This window comes from Xenopus laevis, chromosome 9_10S, assembly GCF_017654675.1.
Source record: "Xenopus laevis strain J_2021 chromosome 9_10S, Xenopus_laevis_v10.1, whole genome shotgun sequence".
Taxonomy (NCBI): Eukaryota; Metazoa; Chordata; class Amphibia; order Anura; family Pipidae; genus Xenopus; species Xenopus laevis.
This window is the reverse complement of record NC_054388.1, coordinates 61,774,480-61,790,315: the sequence shown is the minus strand read 5'-3', so window position 1 is coordinate 61,790,315 and position 15,836 is coordinate 61,774,480.

Below are 15,836 nucleotides of genomic sequence, written 5' to 3'. Positions count from 1 at the left end.
CTGGACTCAGTGGCGTAACTAGATATTACTGGGCCCGCAGCAAATTATTTTTCAGGCCCCCAAAATGTCTAGAGGTTCACTTGTTTTACCAATATTTGTTGAAACTGTATATGAATTAGGGCCACATGGGCCCCTACACCTCCAGGCCCCCCTGTAGCCGCAGGGTCTGCTTCCTCTGTATTTCCACCCCTGCTTCTGCTACATTTACTACAACATGGCAGGTAGGTGTGGCCTGTCCCATTATTGCTCTCAGTTTAGACAGGAAGAGGGAAACAGGAACAGGAGTGAATCATAAAACAATGGCAAAACAGCAGGAATGCCCTTAACCAAAATGGCCACACAAGCAGATTACTACAATAAGAATAGCCATAGCACCTAAAATGATTATATTTATGTTTTGCATACTTTTCTTTCTCTACAATCATTATCAGTGCAGCATTATATTTCTCAGCCATTTGTAAAAACTTCCAATTATGAACGTGTAGTGTTTAACAGCAGCCCTTTTAGGAAATGTTTGTTCATGTTTATTACTTTGCAGCACAGGGGACATTAGAGGGTGCCTTTATAGCAGGCCAGATACTATGCCTTATGGATGATGCAGCCATGTGGAGCAGAGCTGGCCACTTCTTATCTTGTTTGTTGTATGGCAATAAGCTTTGTTCTTATTGGTTCATGAATGTGACTGACATTATTGCTTCACAGAATGGATATTTTATCTGTTTTGTGAAACTGAGCTTTCATTTTGTGGAAAGGATGAATTCTGTACTATAAAATCTCGCTTTCTGTCACAAATATCTATTTTGTCATTCAAATCTAGCTTGACATGCACTAGTTAGTTACACTATTATATATTATGTCCAAGTTTTTTTTTACATAATACATTCTGTAAGTAACTTTACCAATAAGTGCGTCCATTATATGGAGGTTATACATTTGTGAGACAGATTTCTTGTTAAAATGTACTGAACGGAGTTTGTGATATAATGACATCCTTTTGTGCACTAACCAGATTTTGTTCTCATTCTTTAATAGAAATAAGTCTTTTGTATATTTTTTTATATATACCATGAGAGACATGAATTCTGTGTATTAGGGATAGTTTTGTATACAGAATGTATTTGGGACAAACGGCAGCCCATACTGGTTGAGCCCACATTTCTGTGAAAGTGATTGGTAGAAGAAGAATTAAAAGCTAAAAAAACACTATGCTTAGAAATGCTATATTTTATATAGTGAATTTACTGTACCAGCCTAGAGGTTCAGTAGCCTAAAACAGTAATGAACCAGAATTTCAAAATTGTCCACTGCGCCTCCTCATTTTGAATCCTATTAGGGCATCTTTTGTGTGCTATTGACACTGCACTTGCTCAGTGTGCTCCAGGCTGCTGTTGAGAAGCTAAGCTTAGGAGTTGTCAGAAATCTTGAAGCAGAACATGAGGTTTATCTGTCATTAAGGGTGATGTTACAGGGCTGCATATTCATTAATTCAGACACAGAATACACTTTTTATATGCTGAATCCAAATTAAGTCAGATTTGTATTGTGAATGTTATATTGAGTATTAGTATTTGGTCCCTAAGCTCAGCAGTTCATCAGCAGAAAACGCATGAGGAGCTGTGAGGGGCATCTTTGGAGCATTCTTTGTTTTTTGGCAAATAAAGATAATTTACTTATATTCCCACCCGAAACAAAATATGAAGTAATCATTTAAGATGAATTTCCCCTTGTAAGATCCGCATTATATCTATGCTGCCTGCTGGAGACAGTCTCCCCATGGTCCCTGGCATAGTGGCTGGCAGCAGTTGCACGACAAGACTCAGTAAGATTTACACCAAGGGGATTTCTAAACTTGGCACTGACTGTTCCTATAATTATTCTGAGCAGAACTGTGTTCCGTGTTTTACTGCTGAAGTGTTTGCTATTATTTCTCACACTCTGTGCCGCTGTGCTTCATTGTGCAAATTCATGATCATTTGTGGGTTTCTGTGCAGTGTTTTTATGGGTGCCTCAGCCTCCTTTCTCATAGGCCTAGAGCAGGGCGACATTACTCAAGCAGGTAGCAACTCGTCACTGAAGCTTCTCTTTCTACATCAAAGCTTGGTTGCAGCAGTAAATAGGGACAATAAAAAGAAACGAGTATTTTGCACTTGTATTTTAAGACCTAGGGATTATTCTCCTTGTTTTCGTTCATGTCTCTTTCAAGGGGATGTATTTTTTGTAATGTTTTTAGAAACACCGCCCAAAACATGAGCTTTTGCCTAGCATTCCAAAACCAATACTGCTAACACTATTTTGTAGGAGCAGAAATTAATGTGCAGATTGTTAATGTGATCTAATGGGAGGAGGAAAAAGGTAGTGACTTAAGGCCTTGACCAGTATATATAAATCTCCCCAACCGATGTAAAAATCCTACGGGTTAAAATAAACGAATACAGGCTACAAAAGAAATCATATCTTAGATAGTGGGGGTAAGTGGGCTGAATTGATTACATAGTTACATAGTTAAATCGAGTTGAAAAAAGACAAAGTCCATCAAGTTCAACCCCTACAAATGAAAACCCAGCATCCATACACACACCCCTCCGTACTTTTTACACATAAATTAGATATATACCCATATCTGTACTAACTATAGAGTTTAGTATTACAATAGCCTTTGATATTATGTCTGTCCAAGAAATCATCCAAGCCACTCTTAAAGGCATTAACTGAATCAGCCATCACAACATCACCCGGCAGTGCATTCCACAACCTCACTGTCCTGACTGTGAAGAACCCCCTATGTTGCTTCAAATGAAAGTTATTTTCTTCTTGTCTGAAGGGGTGGCCTTTGGTACGGTTATAGGTAAAAAGGTCCCCTGCTATTTGTCTATAATGTCCTCTAATGTACTTGTAATGTACTTGAAAGTGTAATCATGTCCCCTCGCAAGCGCTTTTTTCCAGAGAAAACAACCCCAACCTTGACAGTCTACCCTCATAATTTAAGTTTTCCCTCTAACCAGTTTAGTTGCACGTCTCTGCACTTTCTCCAGCTCATTTATATCCCTCTTAAGGACTGGAGTCCAAAAACTCCATTGCATACTCCAGATGAGGCCTCACCAGGGACCTATAAAGAGGCATGATTACAGGGCCGGATTTACATAGTGGGCGCCCCTAGGCCCACTGCTGTTTGTCGCCCCTGTCCCCTCCCCTTTATTTGTTCAAATTTTCATCATCTGGACTGGAGCAATGGGGATTGGCGCATGGGAAATTTAAAAAATGATTGTATCTCCAGTATCTGAACCAATGTGGGTGCCGCATACCTAAAATCCTGCTGCCCTAGGCCCTAGGTCCTTTCCACAAATCCGGGCCTGCATAATTATGTTTTCATCCCTTGAGTTAATGCCCTTTTGTTATGCAAGACAGAACTTTATTTGCTTTAGTAGCCACAGAATGACACTGGACATAACTTGAATGCTGAGGATCAATTGCAAACTCACTGAACAGAAATGTACCATGTGGTCCCCCTTCAAGTCGCTGACTAACTCAGAGTTTTAGAGCTGAAAAGCAGTAAGTTGGATTCTGGCTGTTTTATTAGACATCTGTTCACTCCAGCCTTTATATATTACATTTTTGGCTAACTTACTATATTAGAAACATTTTTTATTTTGCACAGCCTATCTATTTACACAGTTCTTATTTTCACACTGAACTGTTCCTTTAAGGTTGTACCAGACAGTGCTGTTTCTGCCATGGGACAAGGTAAGAACCATACCGGGTTGGCAAAAAGATTCAAATTACTGCTTTTGGTGGGCCTTCCAGCTCGCTGTGTCCACTGGCAGCTCTTACTACCTCATGGCTCTCTCTGCCAGGCTCTCCTGTTTCCTCTTCCTGCCAGCCACTCCCAGGCTACTGTGTAATTTCCTGCAGCACTGAGATCACTGTGCAGCTGGTTGCTAGATTAAAAAAGCAAAAAGTGCACTGCAGGACTACATATCTACAATATTGTGTTTACAGCTAATTAGAAATTTATCTTTGACATCACTAGTGACTGAATTCCATTTTTATGATATATGGATTGAATGCAGAAGGATTCTGTGTCTCCTTGGAAATTAGAGCCAGTTCTGGGCTATATAGGCTACGTCACTAGAGGAAAGTACATATCCTTGCCTTTGGGCTGATACGCTGAGCTATGTGTTAAAATGGAAAACTAAAGATTTCACGCACAATGGTTCATTGGGTCAGATGGAGTAAATTCCATGTGTAATACCCCAAAATCTATTGACTAATATGGAAGGATTCATCCTTGAGCTCTGGAGCTTTTACATTAGATGACTTGGCGCTGGCACACAGGGTCCCCAAAACTGCCTCTCCTCCGGTCCCCCTTATTGTTATATTTATGTGCACAGTTCATGCTCCAAGATGGAAGGCAACATCGAAGAGGCAACAATAACTGGATCACTTTTTATGGTATGAAGCTGACTTTTACAGTATGGCAGCATGTCAAGAAAAAAAATTAAAGTTAACAAAGAGGGGAAATGAAACCCCCAATCCCACAGAGCTTGGCGTATAGCGTTTAATTCATATTGCAAACATATGGTAAAAGGGTTTGTGGTCAGACGGGACAAAAAAAATTGAATTTATTTTTGGCCTAATGCAAAGTGTTACATCTGGCACAAGAACATTACAGCATATCGTCCACTCAGCACTATCTCCACTGTCAGCTCTGGTCGATGGCAGCATTATGGGAAAGGGCTGATTCTTATTAGCAGGGAAGCTTGAAAGGACTATGGGGAAAAGGAATGGGGGAAATACACACAAGTATAAAGTGATCCTCGGAAGCAAATTCCTAGCAGGATTATGACTGCTTTCTCTCTACCGTAGTGTCTTAACCACATGTTCAGCCTTCCCATTAAAGGACAAGTAAACCCATGGTGTAATCTCCCTCTCCTTCCTCCCCAAACATATAAACCAGACTTCACAACACAACCATGCTTCCCCATTCCTGACTGCAAACGACAGAGCTACACAGCAGGGTTTGCAGCTGCCATGTCACTGGCTATTTGGTGACAGTTGTTAAACATGAGCAAGTGCACTGAAAGCTAGGAACAGATTGCATGCTTCTGTTCAGGGACAAGAAAATGGGCTTCAAACCCCACTGTGTGGCTCTGTATTTTCAGAAGGGAGCCCCTTCTGGGCAGTTGTCTTGGAGTTGTTGGGGAGTTAAGCCTGTGCAGGGATTATTTTCTTACAATATGGCTCTATGACTTCTGACTTTGACTTAACACATGTTATATATCAGGGATCCTCAACCTTTTTAACCCGTGAGCCACAAATGTTAAAAAAAAGTTGAAGAGCAACACAAGCATGCAAAAAGTATCTTGGGATACCAATTATAAACTTTGGATGACTACTAGTGGTTTCTATGTGGACTGGCAGCCTACAGAAGGCTCTCTTTGCCAGTGGGTTTTATGCAACCAAAACTTCCAAGCCAGGAATTCAACAATAATCACCTGTTTGAAGGCCACTAGGTGCAACATCCAAGAGATTGGTGAGTAACATGTTGCTTGCAAACCACTGGTTGGGGATCACTGTGATACAGAATATGTACCATTACCCTTACAAGTGATTTGTTCCACAGATATTTCTTGAAACAATCAAGCAATCATTCAAAATGTTGATGGAAATATAAAAAAACCACCAGGGGCAGTGTTAGAATATGCACGCATTTTGTAGTATGGCAGCTTCATCTCACATTATATCACAAATAAATGAACAACTACTAGACTATGTCTTTATGGCTTGCTGGATATTTCAAGGAACTACGTTCCTATCTATACATAGGGTATACATTCCTTTGAAATAAAAGCAGATGCCTGCATGGAAAGGCAGCCAGATTTTTCCTTTGCAGTCTGGTTAAACAAGATCAGAATTCTCTCAATGTCTTTTATTTTCCCTTTGAGAAGAGCAATCTTGTATTTAAAGGATGCTATTTGCTTACTCTGGCAAGAGATTAGATTGTTGGCCTGTTTTTATAACTGACTTCAGTCTGTTACTTTAACTTCCTGTCCCTGATTCCCCACAGCCCCATGAAAGGCACCAAGCTGCTAGTAGGGGGGAGAGAATGATGTATTAACCCGCTCACAGCTGCAAATCAACTATATGGGAAAGATTTTTGATTTGCTGGATGTTGGGCTGTGATTATGCATCATGAAAATCCTCTGCCAAACCTGTCTGTGCATCGTTTATCCACACAAGCCTACCTGCCACTTCCCAGCAAACTTTAATCCATTAATCCTGCTATAAATTCTACGTTTACGGTATGTCTCGGTTTTTGTCTGTGTCTGAAAAGTGAGTCCCTTTCTCATATGCAGATGCAGTTTACTTCTGGCTTCTGCTGGTCTTATGTCTCCTTGAAGCTTACTGTACCTAGGGACACTGGAGTGGTGCCTTAATTACTTATCCATGCCAAAGCTAAAATTAGTTTATTGTGCAACATAAAGAAGTTATGGATTTGGGTCATCTAGGAAGGTACTATGGCTGTGGTATAACAGGTTCAGTAGGGAGAGATGGAGCCTATAGTAGCAATTGGGATAATAGTCTCTGGTAAGGGACTGTTGCTATGGGATAGCAGGTATAGTAGGGAGAGATGGTGCTTATAGTAGCAGTGGGGATAATTAAGGGAATGTGGCTGAATACACACACACACACACACACAGTATATTGCAATAGTAGTTCTCTTCAGTTGTGCACATTTTGCTGCATTTTATTGTATCCTGTCAAATTTTCCAATTTCACAATACATCATATAAAGAGTTATGTATTTTGGCCAGAAAATAAAGCCAATTAGGTATGCGCTACATTTTTACTTTTCATTTGTTACCACTTCATATGACCCAGGCTTTTCCATTTTATTCTCGTGGAGCCAGACTCCCTAACTGCTAATCTCAGAAATGTGGGCTGGAGCCAAGAGGCTGGGAAGGAAATGAAAATATAAAAGAAGCAGATACATGGGCATTAAGTTCTGCTTGGATTAAAAAAAGCAAATTTATGACAAAAATACATTTATAAAAGTATCTTTAACTTAAATGTCAAAAATACTGTAAGTATATACTATTTGTGCTGGTGGCTTTTTAAACACCTCTCTTCCTTCAGTGTCTTAACACAATGCAATATAAATGTATAACTGAACTAAGATGCAGGCTTATAGGACCCTCAGATATTTCAGCAGAATTCTGTTTAGAGCAGGGAAATAATTATGATTTTTTTATTGTACCTTTCATTAAAGTGGATAGAACTTCAGTAGGTTAAAAGACCTTTAGCTGGTGATCAGTAGAGCTCAAGTCACTGCCAACAAACAGCTTGTCTAAATCACCCTCCTGTTTCATTCTTTTCATTCAGATATTTATTACCTTTAAGTTACATAAGAAATAGATGATTAGCAATGGCTGTTTTTTTTGCATGGCGACTGCTTTGTCTTAGTGACAATTTTGTCTTGGCAACTTTTTTTGTCTCAGTGACTTTTTTGTCCAAATGCATTAAAGTCAATGGACGTTTTTTCTTATGGCGACTTTTTTGTCTTGGTGAGAATTTTGTTGTGGAGAAATTTTCCGTGCCAAGTTTTTGCCGTAGAAAAAATTTGCAGGTGACGAATTGCAGAATTTCTTTGGGAATCCATGCCTGGCGAATACATTTGCTCATCACTACTAATGGAAAACATATCTGAATGAAAAGCATGAAAAAGGAGGGTGATTTAGACAAGCTGTTTTCTGACTTAATGTCTTGAGATCTACAGAACACCAGCTATCCCGACCTACCTTTTGGACACCCCTGCCCTAGCTAGCATAAATCCAGATCTCACCTACATGTCAGTGGGATAAATTAGGGAAATGATATGGCTGTCTGCCACAAATCATGGAAAGAACTTCAGTTGTTCTGACTGATGGGACTGAGTACTGTACGGGCAAGGACATCACTTGTGACATCACTAATCTCTGATCATAATGATGAAACATTATAAAGATAGAATTTACAGTATTATATTTTTTTTATTATTTATTATAATACACAAGATTCAGTGAGTCATGTGACAGAAATGACATCACTACTCACCGTTTATAACTGATGACATCAGTACTCACCGTTCATAAGGATATAATTTACAAGATATTCATGGCTTTTGTGTATTATACAGTTGTTGAACAAACAATATGTATAAAAATGCACTCTGTATTTCAGACACCATCCTGTACCTTCCACAAATTAAACCTACACTGCTTATCTGCAGTATACTCTTCCTCCCCTGACTTTGGCTCCTGGTGTGGCTTGGAATATGGATAAGTTCCCTTAATCGGTACAGCCAACAGCCTTTGGGAGCAACACCTTTCTGGTATATCCAGGGACAGCCCTGCAACCAGGGCAGCCATCAGGAGGGACAGGGGGGAGAGTTGTAGGGGGCCCAAGGGTAAGGGGGGGGCCCAGCCACGCCCCACTTTCTTGATTAGCTGGGCCCCCCTGCTTTCTGAGAGCTGCTGACTTCGGGAAGGCAGGGCGGGAGCACAAGGGGAGGTATCTTCTGTCCATTACTTTCCCTTATTGGTCACTGTGTTTAAGTCCTGGTTGAGCTGCTCAGGAATTGGATAGCTGAGGTTTGAACTTCTCCTCCAGCTCAGCCAGTCACCATGCAGCTTTACCAGGACTTGAAATTCTGTGACCAATAAGGGAAGAAAATGCTGTCACTAGAAGAAGATGCAGCCAGCTGTGCTCCCCTCCTCCCTTCTGTAGTTGGCAGCTCACTGACAGCAGGTGGGTTACACTAATGAAGTAAGTACAACATGGCAGGGCCCCCCTAAAGGTAACCCTTTGTGGTCCCTGTTGTGTGGTGGGGCCCTGGGCACCAAATTTTTTTTAAACTTCTGGGGGACGTTTAAGGGGGGCCCTGACCACCAATTTTCTTACAAGTGGGGGGGGGGCCTGGCCACCAATTGTTTTTCCCCATGTGGGGTCCTAGCCACCAATATTTTTTAATGGAGGGCCCTGACCACAAATGTTTTTTTTAATGGGGGGGCCCTGACCACCAATAATTTTTTATTAACATGTAGCCACCAAAGTTTATTTTTTTTTTTAGTGTGTGGTGGGGGTGGACCTGTGGGGTGGGGAGGGCGGACCTGTAGGTGGGTGCAGCCCAGGGGGCCCAGGAAATGTTTTCGTATGGGGCCCTGTGATTTCTGATGGCGGCCCTGCCTGCAACTAAAGAGATATGGCACCCCCTACTCACAGGCATTCCTGTAATAAGTCATGAAAAAACAGAGGCAAAGTCTGGCCCTGGTCTAGTTACCCGCATCATTAAGTAAGGTGTTTGCCTTTAAACAGAGGGCCACTTAATGCTACCTGCTGACTGGTTGTTATGAGTAACAAGAACTGGAGAAAACATTGCACTTATTATGACATTCCTCCAACAGTGTCATTTACAATTTTACAATCCCGATGTGGCTTTAAGCCAATGGATTTACAAGATTTATTGTCAGACTTACTGGTTTGTTTAGTAGGCAGCCAATTGAAATAAGGTGGCAGAGAGCCCTGGGATTGTTTAAAGCATCACCAGCATGGTTTGGGAGCGGACCCTATGCGGCTGTTTGTATTCAAAATTCTACAGCGGGGGAATTAGTTATCCTTTAAAGTTACTCCTGTGGTACCTAAGAACTTCATTTAACTAATATACTTATTTAAAGTTCCCCTTTATCAGAAATCTTGAGTTCGGTGTGATTTTTGTGCTTCCTACTAAGCATGAGATTAAACAGCCTTCATGTCATTCTAGGCAGAATAAAAGAACCAGGTTCAGGTTTAAACATTTTTAACAGAAACACAAAAAAAATCATAATATTACAAATAAAAAAAAAGCAATAATGACTACATTTTGTTATTTAAAATTTCCATTCTGTCGGAATCCTTGAAGCCAAAACCGACGTTTGTGCTTCTATTTTTCTGAAACTATTAAGAGCATTCTGTGGTTTCAGAGAAAGTCTCCAACCAATATTGAAGAAAAAACCAGTGCCCACTAGCACAAAGTTAGACAAAAAAGAAAAATCATACCAATATAGTGCAGTATTTTGTAATTATGTTGACACACCACTTAGTGCTTAAGCGAAATAGTGCATAAGTAGCATTGATAAAAACCTGCCCATATTTGTAATGGTGACTCATAACTGTTTTATGCGCATTTTTACAAAGACCATTGTGAGTGTAATTTTAACTTATTGGCGATTAAATTATTTACGGTTTTACACCATGTCAGTGCATTCTTAAAGAGCTGCAGAATTTGGAGCAGATTGGTCAATCTTCAGCTCAATAATTCCCTCAATGCATATTTCCTTTTAAACGTTTGTGAGTACCCCACCATTTGAATATATCACACCGCATGCTTTGGAGTGGTGTTACAAGGGGTGCATAGCTTGGATAAGCAGAATAATAAGGGCACTTATGTTCACTATTTTGCTTAAGCAGTGGTGTGTCAACATAATTACAAAATACTGCACTATATTGGTATAATTTTTCTTGTATTTTTTGTCTAACTTTGTGCTAGTGAGCGCTGTTTTTTCTTCAATATCGGTTGGATTTTCCTACAAGTCTGAGGGAGAACAGACATTATTTAAACCGGCAGAGGAAGCGAACCACCAGAGCCTTGACATATCTTTTCTTGTGACTGTTCAGAGAAAGTCTAACAGCTCCAAATTGCGCTGAAGTATTCACGCGTTCCATGACTCCTGCTAGAGAAGTTCACATTTCTCCCCCACATTTTCATACAGCATAATTACACTGTAACAATGCCGCTCAGAATGCAATCTCTGTGCAAGGATCAGGAATATTACAGAAAATTATGTTAGAATTTTTTATTATATTTCCATGGAAGACATGAGAAAACAATTTGTAACCTATATGACACTAATGCCTTGTTCTCTGTCCAGCACTAAAGGCTTTTCTGTACAAATTTAGTTGTTAAAAGCCCAAGAAAGTTGGCCAACCATTCCTATAATACACATTCAGGCCCAATTGTTGATAAGCACACAGGAATTGGCCTCCTATTTTCCTATTCTAGAATATTACTTACACTGGGGGCACAGTGACTACTGGGGGTTACTACTCTCATGTAAAGGGGACCTGTTGCCAAAAAACATTATCCCCAACACTATCCCCCCCCCAAGGTGCGTACTAATAGAGACCACACTCTGGTTGGGAGTTACAGTAATTTTTCTTTAAAAAATTGCCCATCACCAGCGCTAGGACACACACACACACCAGATTTCCCGCTGCCAGCAGCCATGACGGTCAGAACGCATGCGCATAGCACGCTTCTGATGTCACACACATGGCCATAATAAGCAAGTTGTGAAATTCGCTCATTATGTGCATGCAAATGATAAACATCAGTGTCGGACTAGCCCACCGGGATACCAGGAAAACTCCAGATGAGCCAAGGTGTCAGTGGGCCTCTTGCTTCTAAACATTTTGCCTATTTCATGGGCATTCCCTATATCTTCATGGGAAAAAAGAGGCGTAATAATGGAAGAAAAGAGAATAGAAGTGGATATAAAAGACTATGAAAAAAAGAGGTTAAGTGAGGAGAAGAGGAGTAATAGTTTGGAAAGTGGGTCCACAATCTAAGGTTTTCTGGTGGGCCCCTGGCATCCCAGTCCGACACAGCTCAACATGGCCTCTTGAACCGGGAGCTTCCTCCCGGTGCAGGTGGCCTAGATATGGCAGAGGGCAATTAAAAAAATGACTGTTACCCCCAACTGGAATGTGGGCTACAGTATATTAACTCGCACCTTTGGTTGGGGATAATATATTTTATATATATATATATATTTATTTTTTTAAAGCCTAGAAATTTCCTGCATCAGCTTTTGCTGGTCTCTAGTACCTGTAGACTGGTAGTGACAACAGACCAAGGTGCCTATCACCTCCCACCCATGCATTTTTAGAGCATAACATGCAGCATCAAAACACCTGAACTTGTGGGTTTCAAGCAGAGTTGGGCCAAGAGGTGCTGCTGCGTCTTGGCCATCCTCCCATTACTTGCCCACCCACCCATATACTGGCTTTCCTAAGCTGCACCACCTGTTCGCTAGCAACCACAACCCCACCTTCAGCACCCGCTTACCAGTGCCTGAGCTACGGGTAGGCAGAAGAGGCACAAGTCTAGGGCACAATGATTGGGGGGCTTCAAGGTACAACCTTTGATGTTCAGCCAATCCATATTTGGGGACCTTAATTCCTGCACACAATCCACCTAAAGAACATCCTTCCACTGCCTGTTTACTTCACTCCCCCTTCCTAGTTTTCAATGTGCATGCAGCTTTGTGCAGGGTGTTTGGGCCGGGTTGCCTAGATTGCCTGGATGGCTTGATCCACCACTACTACGATACTTGGGCAAACATTACTGATCACTCAGAAACTTGGGTAAAGAACAAAAATTTTTGTGATTTTCTTTTGGGGGGTGGCACCCTAATGCCATTGAATCCTACACACATGCCTACCCCTAGTAGTAATTTTCAGGTATTTCTCATGTGCTTGAACACAATGAGAAGCTACGGGCAGTTTTATTTGATGTGATCTAGGCTTTAAATTAGAACTAACTCTTTGCAACACCACATAGGAGTCCCAACCTTCTTCCCAATCTGCACTAAGGGCTGTTACTTTTCTCTACATGGAGAATTAATAAGCAGGGATGACTGCGTCCATCTTTTGCCAAGTCACAATCTGACATGACACTGGAAGCCAGGACTAGACTAGTGGTTTAAACCACATATCAAACCAACACCACTGTGCAATCATATATAGTTAATTACCATAGTCAGGAGTACAAGTACTGGATAGCTAACAGATAAATATTACTTACACCTCTACGCAGTTAGCCTAGAGGTGACCAATTGCAATTATCTCAGTCAGGGGTGTAACTACAGAGGAAGCAGACCCTGCATCTGCAGGGGGGCCAAGAGGTTTAGGGGCTCCATGAGTCCTTCATTCGTATACAATTTCAATAAATATTGGTAAAACAGGACATTTTTGGGGCCATAAAAATAATTTGCTGTGGGGCCCAGTGATATATAGTAACTCCACTGATCTCATTATATAATGGTCTTTTACAGTGGTTCATGTTGCACCAAACCCATTAGATGTTGCTCCCAGTGGCCTCCAAGCAGGTGCTTATTGTTGAATTCCAGGCTTGGGGTCAAGTTTTGGTTGGTTTTGATGCACTGTCAAACAGAGCCTTCTGTAGGCTGGCAGTCAATATAGGGGCTACCAATAGTCAATCACAGCCCATAATTGGTACCCCTAGGAACTATTTGCATACTTGTTTTGGTCTGCAACTTTTATTTACATTTGAACGAAGTAACACTAGTGAATTTACGCCAGTGTCTGTTAGTGAATAGTCAAATTAACGAAAATGCGCTATGCTAGCGAATTAACACTAGCATTAGGCGCTTCGTCCTTTAGTGAATTTGCCCCTTGGAGACATGCTTAATCCACTAAAACATCTCACTTTCTCTTATTTGCAGAAAGCAGTATCTGTCTATTTTTTTTTTATTCTCCACCTTGGAGGTTCTGACTTTTGAAACAATGAAGCAGAAGACAACAGACTTGCAAGCATGACTTCTGCTACATTGTTTCAAAAGTCAGAAGCAGCAACGCAGAAAGGGATAAACAAAAACTGTTTTCAATTACATTTACAAATAACCAGAACTAAGGGTAAGCAGAAGAGGCATGTGCAGAGGCATGTTGGGGCCACTAGGCACGTACCTATTCTGTTGCCTACCCCTAGTCTGGGACCTAACTTTCATAAGAAAACACCTTTTTTTAGGTTTATATCCCCTTTAAGCCATTGAGAAACCATTCTGAAAAAGATCAAAACAACTCACAAAATGTAAACGGTTGTATATAACCACAGAGGGGGGTTGTAAACACCAAAAACAAACCAGATGTCATTACTCTGTACACAGTGATATTTGTGATGGTTTCCAGATGATGCGGGACTGCTGGCCACAGAAGAGGATGGGCCAGTCGACATGTCTTTACGTGACTGGGAGCACTTATTCCTGTAATGCATCCTGGCATCTATATCTGGCACACATCTAACGGCTACATAGATTACTGCTACTTACCTAGGAGGGTGTTTAAATGGTAACTGTGCTTAAAATCCAGATTGATTTGTTTCATATCCTCAATGGTCCACCCCCTCTCTGGCTGTAGTCAAAGGTTGCAATGGACCAGAACTAGGATCTACATTAAACCAATGTGTAAACTGAAGCATGGATATAAAATAGACACAATCTGGGCCCTATCTCCAACCCCAATTATGCCTTGATCTGTACTGCATGCTTTAAGCCCCACCCATTTCCAGGACAGCTAATCAGTATTGACGGTTGAATCAGACCCGTTTTGCATCGCCAAAAATTGGCAATATATCAAAAAATTTGCCATATGCACTAAAATCAATGTTTTTTTTAACATGACAATATCTCGAACCGTGCAACATTTTTTAAACCATGTGACTTTTTTTTATGATCCATTATGGGTGTTTTTTTTCACAGCAACGTATATTAATATTTTGTTCATCCCTTCTAATCAGGACATTATGGGTGGTTATTTATCATGAAACTGCAATGAACAGGTTCCCCCCAATGGTTTGGGGAAAGTGTGCCATTTCAGGGAGATATATCAGGAAACATGACTTTCGGTAAGTGTCAATATTGTGTAAAGCGCACTACTCATTATTTTTAAGATTAATGTGTGGCTTGCAGTACCATTTTCACCTTCTGGAGGTGTCTCACCTCTTCTACAGAGCACAGTAGGACATTAAAATGCGTTTGCACATGGATAGAAAACTGCCTACAGGATAGAGTACAGAGAGTGATTGTTAATGGTACATTCTCTGCTTGGATTAAGGTTCTTAGTGGGGTCCCTCAGGGCTCGATATTGGGTCCACTTTTATTTAACTTGTTCAATAATGACTTAGGGGAAGGTATTGTAAGTAATGTGTCAGTGTTTGCAGATGACACAAAACTATCCAGCCCAATTAATTCCATCCAGTATGTGGCATCCTTGCAACAGGATCTTGACAAACTGGCAATCTGGGCAGCTAAGTGTCAAATGATATTCAATGTTGATAAATGTAATGTCATGTAAAAATATCCAAGCCACTTCTACCCTTAATGAGACTGCACTAGGCAAATACATTATGGAAAAGGATCTTGGAGTCCTTTCTAGATGATAAACTTGGCTGTAGCAAGGAATGCCAGTCAGCAGCTTCAAGGGCAAATAAGGTCTTGAGCTGTATTAAAAGGGGCATAGATTCACGGCAGGAAGGGGTCATTCTTCCACTTTATAGAGCACTGGTAAGGCCCATCTAGAATATGTTGTACAGTTTTGGTCTCCATCACTCAAACAGGACATTATTGTATTAGAGAGGGTGCAGAGAAGGGCAACTAAGCTGATAAAAGGTATGGAAAATCTTAGCTATGAGGAAAGACTGGCCAAATTGGGGATGTTCACTCTGGAGAAGAGGCGTTTAAGGGGTGATATGATAAATATGTATAAATATATAAAGGGATCATATAATAATCTCTCTAATGCTTTATTTACCAGTAGGTCTTTCCAGCTGACACAAGGTCACCCATTCCATTTACAAGAAAAGAGGTTCCTCTAAATATTCGGGAGGGGTTTTTTACAGTGAGAGCTGTGAAGATGTGGAATTCTCCCTGAATCAGTTGTACAGGCTGATACATTAGATAGCTTTAAGAAGGGGTTGGATGACTTTTTAGCAAGTGAGGGAATACAGGGTTATGGAAGATAGCTCA